Raw genomic sequence first — 7,813 nt, forward strand, 5'->3', positions numbered from 1 at the left:
ACCTACCCTAAAGCCCTCATTTTAAGTGAATCTACTCTTTAAAGACATTGTCTCCAAACAGTTACATTCCAGGGGGCTGGGAGTAGGACTTAAGTATATAGATTTTGGAGGACACAATTCAATATGCCAGCTAGGGAATATATGGTATTCATTTTCCTATCCCTTGGATCATTGAGAGGATATATATCTGGAATACCATAAAGGTCTAAGTGGTCCAATTATAAAGATCTAAGCATTAGGAATGGAGGATTTTTTTTTTTTTTTTTTCTGTTTTTGTGGTGCCTTGCAAATGGTAGGCAAGTGCATTAACCTCAGCTACACCCCCAGCCTAGGAACTGAGATCATTTGCTGTTCCTTGAATCTACCTGAGATGCAAGTCACCGGCTGGCTGTCAGTCTCTGCTGTGTAGACCCGAGAGAAAGGTGCATGTGACCAAGGTTTTTCTGCCTTCTACTCACTCCTCTGGGCATGGCACTTCCTCCCAGGGTATTCCATTATGCCATAATAAAGATTAAAAAGAGTATGTCTCTCTCTTCTAGCCAAAGACTTTCAACAGCATTTTGGCTGAACCACTTATTCATCTTGGATCACAGAAGAGACTCCACAGGCTTGAAAAATGTAAATCTGTTATCAGCCAACAGTCAAGCAGCATGACAAGGAGCCCTGCCAGGAAACTCAGAGTGGACATGCACACAGTCGGATCCAAGAGCAACTCCACCACCTGCGGCTCACAATTTCACCTGAGAGAACGTTACCAAGGTGAGACAGAGTTAATAGAGGTAGGAGGAAAGGGCAGAAGAAGCACTTTTGTTGTTCAGGTGAAAGCCTTTGTTATGAGCTCACTGTCTTAAACAACTTTCCCAAGCAAAATTTCATTGTACCAGGGAAGGCTTGATTAATGCACATTGTGTGTGTGTGTGCACTCACAATGCTGGGGGGCAGCAGACAGGAACCAGAGTTTGAAAACAAGCTAAAATGAACATAGAACTACGGGGGGCTGGGGTATAGCTCAGTTGGTTAGAGTGCTTGCCTTACAAGCGCAAGGCCCTGGGTTCAATCCCCAGCACCGCAAAAAAAAAAAAAAAAAAAAAAAAGAACCTAGAACTATGGGATCATCCACATTCACGTTGATCCAGCTCACAGATGATTTGAAAATGCAGTGTTCATTCACTCCTAGTCTCATTAGGAGACTTGTTAATTGCTTTCCCAAGCTTGGCTGTTCTATCGCTGTTCCAGGTCCCCAGACACTGGGATGCCAAGATGGATGGATTAGTCTTTGACTTCAAGCGACTCCGAGCGCAGGAAGAGACAGACATGCCAACACCCCAGCAGCTGTGGTTCCCGCAGGCAGCCGAGCTCACCTTGGTGCTCATTTCAAAGCTGGTGTTAAGGTCCCATCCCAGCACCTGGTCCCTGTAAGCAGCAGCGCCAAGACTTCCTGAACCTCTTTGCTGGAGGCCTTGCCTGGGGCTTCACTGGATCTCTAGCCGCCAGCCTCACCGCTCAGCTGCCTCCATGGGCTCTGCCCTCCCGGCAGGCTTGGCGTGTGTTGTGGTCTTTCTGGTGCAGCATTTGCCTTGCTCTCTGTGATGGCCTGAACTGTGCCCCCCACAGAGGTTTCAGATTGAAGTCCCACCCCTGAGCACCCGAGGATTTAAAAGTCTTTGAAGATCAGGTCTTTAAAGAGTTGGTTAAGGGAAAATAAAGCCATGGGGGCGGGGGGCTCCAGTCCAACCTGACTGGGTCATAAGAGACAGCAGGATGCTTGCACACAGAGGAAAGGCCCTGTGAGGACACAGAGAAGGCAACCATCTGCAAGTCAAGGAGAGCAGCCTCCCGCAGGAGAGAACCACACTGTCAACACCAGAGCGTTGGACTTACAGCTTCTAGCACTATGAGAAAATCCATTTCGGTTGTCTAAACTACCAAGTTTGTGGTATTTTGTTATGGCAGCATGTGAGTGCTACAATAGGCACAAACTCAGGTTAAAGCAGCCTTAAACCAATAAACAGTCTCAGCTCTTGTTACTTAAGTAACCTGTATGTGGTCATACACGCTATTATTCTAATGCGGTGTGAGATGTGACAGGAGGAGAAAGTGTGTAAAATAAACTGGTGAAAGAGGAACAAGTGATCAACTTTGGCTGGATTGTACTTTGGAAGGTGTCTTAGTCTGTTTTGTGTCACTGCAACAAAATACCTGAGACTGGATACTTTATAAAGGAAAGAGGTTTATTTAGCTCAGCTCACAGTGTTGGAGACTAAATGTTCAAGATCAGGAGACCCTGGACTGGGGAGGTAGCTCAGTTGGTAGAGTGCTTGCCTTGCAAGCACAAGGCCCTGGGTTCAATCCCCAGCACGGCAAAAAAAAAAAAAAAAAAGATCAGGCGACCCCATCTCTTCAGCCTCTGGAGAAGGCCCTCTGCCTGCAGCATGATAGGAAAGAAGGTATCGTAGTGGGAGCCTGCATGAGTGGCAGCAAAGTGTGTGGACAGGGATTCGGGGAAGGTGGCAGGCTTGCGTACAGCAACCTGCGCTTGAGAATACGAGTCTAGTCTCATGAAAGCTAGAGCCACCTCGAGGCAGCAAGAGTTCCTTCTGAGGACAATGTCTGCAGTGACCAGCCACCTCCTAGCAGGCCCCCCTCTTCCACTAGACTTCCACCTCCTCTTGATGCCTTTGCAGTGGGTACCAGCCTCCAGACACGAGCCCTCCAGGGACACATCACAGCCACCCACCGCAGAAAGGCAGGGAGGATGTCGGGAAAAGCTCCACCCAGCAGGGGGCCAGGCACTAAGGAGGATTCTAAGCACAGAGGACAGTGCGTGTGAAGGTTCAAGGTCGGCGGCAGGATATGGTGGTGGGTTTTCACAGAGCCCTGGCTCCAAGCCAAGAGCAGGAGGAGGCAGGGTGACGATCCTGCCCGGCACAAACGTCTGGACGCCATACCACAGAGGATGCAGAGATGTGAAGGGTGGAGACCTCACGTAAAGCTGACCTGTGTCACGCAGACCCGATTCAGGGTGTCACTCAGATAGCCCTGCGGGTGGGTGCTGGCTAGGGACAGGAAATGATTCAGACAATCCCTAGGTGGTTGCTTTCTGTGATTTCCTCTGTCATGTGGTCTTATCATCATGTTCTGTCTCATCAAAGACGGAAAGACAACCAGACCAAGCGACTGTGGACTGACACCTCTAAAATAAAATAATCATCTCCTCCGGTAAGTTGATTTATCTCAGGTATTGTGTGACAGGAACGGAAGCTGACTGAAAGGTCATTCATCTCCATCTCCTCATCTCCGTGCCCCCGCCCACACACCACGGACACTGTCACATCACCAGAGTTCCTGGCCCTTCGTCTCTGGGCCACGCCACCCGTGAATCAGCACAGAGGATGGCAGGGAATTCCCGTGCTGGGAGGGCAGTGACACAGAAGTGACTGGACCACATACATTTCCCCATGAAACACAAAGTCATCGTGTCTCCAACTCAGCCTCCCTCGGCTGAGCCCTTACATGCCCGCGATCATTTCCAGCACCACACTGTCCAGCACTAGTTGACGAAGTGTAAACTGGAATGTGGAGAGACGCAGACTTAGCCAGCTGCAGTTGTGTTATCTTACACTGGGAAATTTTACCAAACCGCAGGACCACGTGCACACTACCAGGGCGAACCCAGGACCTCAGAAGCAGCCCCGGGGCAGGGAAGGTGCTGAGGGCCAGCGTCATTTGCTTCATGGGACGTCAACCTGTGATCCTCCCAGGGGGAATGCTGACAGCAGATCAGAGAGAAGGAGGATGAAACCCGGTGATACCTTCCCCTGATTTTTTTCCCTGCAGGGTTGCCGTAGGCTGGCGAAGTCCTTCAAGGGCTCAGCCTTGGTCACTGCTCCGGTGAGGTGGTCCTCTCCAAGAGAGGTCTCTGCACCCATGTTAGAGTAACTTCTCTGTCCTCTTGCCCGTCCAGGCTTAGGGCTGGGGACAGCACCACTGAATTATTCCTTGAGTTTTCCCTATAGCTTGCCTGAGCCTTTTAATTTAAATAGTCTGTTTTACTAAACTCTCCTCAAATTTCCCATTTTAATGTCCCATCAGTTTGGATACAGGAGAATAGAAGACTCTGACATAATATTGAGTAAATGAATGAATGAATGAGTAGCAGAAAAAGCAGGGACTTTGCAGGTATATCAGCATATAAAACCAGCAAGGAAGGTCCTATCCATTTCCTATCACCCCCATCAACATCTTGTGACATCCTGGCATATGGAAGAAGAGCAAAATTGGATAAGTCAGAAGCATAACAGGACCTGTCAAGGACATGTGGAATCATCCAGGTGAACTGAGAAATGCTCGTTGTGAAACTATCAAAGTGGTCAAGGAGAACCGGAGGCAGCTGATAAATTAGCAACCTGCCTCAACACAAACCAGGGACTGTGACCTTGAGGATGTTTGCATATTTACTGGGGACAGTTTTTATTTCTCCACCTCCCAGCAACTCTCAAACAGACCTGTTTAAGTTTTATGCATGAGGATACATACATCTTATGCTTCTTATACTGCAAATATGCTTCTCTGTTCTTCTCTGGTTAACAGCCATCAAGGTCGCAGTCATGAATATTCACCGTGTCAGGTTGCTCTTGAAGAGATTTTCTTAAAGCTACAAGCAAGGTTGTGTGGAGTCTTTCAAGATAAACTTTAGTTTTCTTTGAACTTTATTCTTGGTATCACAGGTGACAAAGTGTTATGCCAAAATATACTGCCATGCTTAAAAATTGCCAGTGAAGTCTTCACTTGTCTCAAAATGAGAACCAGAAACGATGCTTGTATCATCAAAGCAGTGGCTGCTATTGCGGAAAATATGAGCCCTATTTGAAGAAATGCTGATCTGCTATCATGGCCAAGTTGCTATTTTAACATGGTCCGTTTATTTTGAGAAAAATCTCCTAGGCTGGCAACTTCACACCTGCGTAGTAGCCCTGCCACCTCCCGCATCCTTCAGTGTCAGTGCCCAGTCCTGATAATGGAGGTTTCCTTCAGTGCTGTCAGATCCATCATTTGTCATTCGGCTCACTTACACGTGGACAGTAAAACTTGTCAGGAGATGAGAAATATATCGGTTTTCCGGCCAATATGCTGAGCTTTGTAAGAAATGCTTCTTTGAAGGTTATACACTTTGAATTCAGTTTATGGTTATGGAGACAGATTTTTCCTCTTTCAATTATTCATCCATTCAAAGTCTCTCACAATTGTTCTCTTGGATGATTAGTGTCACTCATGATGGAAAATTGAGGTTACTGGTATAATCAGGGTCAGAAAACAGCAGAAGGCTCTCTGGCCTGCTCAGAAACCAAACCTATGACCCCAGTGTGATGAGCACCATGTTTTGACCACAGGTTTATGGACACTTATTAAAAAGGCTCTTGGCCTGTGGTCTTTCTAGGACAAGAGGAAGCAGATGCTGTCATCTACTACAAATGCTGCTGTGACATGTGCCAATCATTACTCTTCAAAGAATGCCGAGCTCGGAGTCCTCAAAAAGAAAAATTTCAGGTTGTGTCCGAGCATATGAGGGAGGTAAGAATGGATGACACCTCTATTAATATGTTCTGGAAATTTTTACCCAGGAAGATACATGTAAATCAATAAAGTATTTAGCCATTTGCTTCAGGAGCTTCCTGCAAACTAATTTATCCAGGAAAACAGTTTGTTCATATGGAAAAACAACTCCCTTCTCAGGAAATGAACTGCTCGGCTGAGAGGAGACTTTGCCTATCAGATAGCAGCTCACTCATCAAGACCCTTATGTCCACCAACGCCACACACAATTCCATGCAGGGACCGGTATCAGTTGGCTTCCTGTATTGAAAAATCAACCTTCTGCCACTTGAGCCCGAGTGACTCCTATAAATAATCTTCCTTGAAATTCTCCTTTTAAGATACCATCGGTTATTTGTTGAGATGTTTTTTCTTTCTTTCTTTTTTGTTACAATAAGTACAATAAAACTTTCTTTGGAGAGTTAGCAGTTACCAGAAAGGAGGGAAATAATATTTGTTGAGTGTAGGTTTGGCTTCTCATCATTTGTCCAACTGTGACATGTTGTCACCCACTCCCATTGCTCCTTTGTAGAGCACATACTTGCTGGGAGTCGGGGTCTCACCATGCTGGGACAGAGAAAGTGTAACCAGTATCTTGCTAGTCTGATCTCTGAGTCATAGTGAAAAGCAGTGAGCACTGGAAGCTTTCTTAAGTCTGAAATGGAAGGTCATAGGCCTTATGCAAGCTGTCGTCCCTGCTCTTCCCTTTGCATCCGACCTCTACAAATGTCGTGTTAAGGGAAGTGAGTGTGGGAATCCTTCCTTACCATCCTGCCCTCTGACCCCCTCCTGAGGTTAGCTTCAGTGACCATTACTTAGCATGGCCCCATCCCTCTTTGCTCAAGTCCAGTGGTTCTGAGCGAAATCACGTTCCCCAAGAAGCTTATATTGACATCATAACCCCTGTACTCAGAACGTGACCTTGTTTGAAAATAAGGTAGTCAACTTCACATGAAGCCATTAGAGCTGAGTCTGACTCCAGTATGACTGGCATCTTTCTTTATAAAAAGGGGAAATATAAACGCATGGACGGATACAGAGGGAAACTGATGTCAGGAAGACACACAGTGAGAAGATGGCCACATGGCTGGAGCGATACATCTACAACACAAGGAAGAAGGATTGTAGGCAAACACCTGGAGCTACAAGAGGCAAGGGAAATCTCCCCTGGGTCCATCAGAGAATCTCCCCTGGGTCCATCAGAGATCATGGCCCTGCCCTCAGTTGACTTCAGACATCCGGACTCCAGAATGTACGATGAACTTCTGTTGTTTAATTCACCCAGTTTTGGGTACTTTGTTATAGTACCCCAGGAACCCAATATATCCAGAGTCAACAGGAAAACAAAATGATTACATCAAACATTTTATTACTACATAGGCAATTTATTTTAAACTGCTATTCAATGTGGTTCGAGGCAATATTAGTTATAATATTAATTATATTTTGTTATAAAAATAACAGAATGTAGGGTTTCCAGTTACCTAGAAGGGCATTTTACATTAATTCTTATGTAAATAACTTGCCTCTATGACTCAATTTAGAATGAATTGTCTTTTCCTGAAATATGACTTATGTATAACATGGAGACCTGGATCTATTCTGGGCTGGGTTCTTTATATGTGGGACTTAAATTGTTGAAGTAGTTGTAAATGCTTTTTCTGCAGATGGGGAGATAATTTGAAATCATTAACTTGCCCAAGGTCTCATCACTTATAGTGAAGTCAGCTGTAGAACTAACTGCCATCATAATACAAAGTCCAGCTTTCCACTCCACCGCTTCATTATGATAGGAACTAATTGTAAGAAATCAACTTACACGAAGGGATTATCATAGGATTGATTGATTCCCAAGGTCATGAAAGTGAAGAGGCTATTCTGGAAAAAATAAAATATCAGTGAATAAAATCTTTTCTTCAACTTCTAGAAAAAATATATAGCTATAGATAGATAAATATTACAGAAGATTTATGTTTTAGTCTGCCTTTTCACTGCTGTGACTAAAGAACCTGACCAGAATGATTTTAAGCAGGAAAGGTTTATTTAGGGATTCATAGTTTCAGAGGTCTCAGTTCATAGATGGCTGGCTCCATTCCTCAGGGCCCAAGGTGAGACAGAACATCATGGTGGAAGAATGTAGCAGAGCGAAACAGCTCCCATGATGATCTGGAAGCAGAGAGAAAGATTCCACTTGCCTGATACTAATATATACCCTAAAGGC

General features: G+C 45.4%; 1 non-coding gene across 1 annotated transcript; it reads left to right on the forward strand.

Moving 5' to 3' along the window:
* Window positions 1–998: 998 nt before the first annotated feature.
* Window positions 999–1,072, forward strand: Trnav-uac (transfer RNA valine (anticodon UAC)). Its single transcript has one exon. It is a non-coding gene; the product is annotated as a tRNA-Val (tRNA).
* Window positions 1,073–7,813: the final 6,741 nt, after the last annotated feature.

The sequence above is a fragment of the Sciurus carolinensis genome, chromosome 3 (assembly GCF_902686445.1).
Source record: "Sciurus carolinensis chromosome 3, mSciCar1.2, whole genome shotgun sequence".
Taxonomy (NCBI): Eukaryota; Metazoa; Chordata; class Mammalia; order Rodentia; family Sciuridae; genus Sciurus; species Sciurus carolinensis.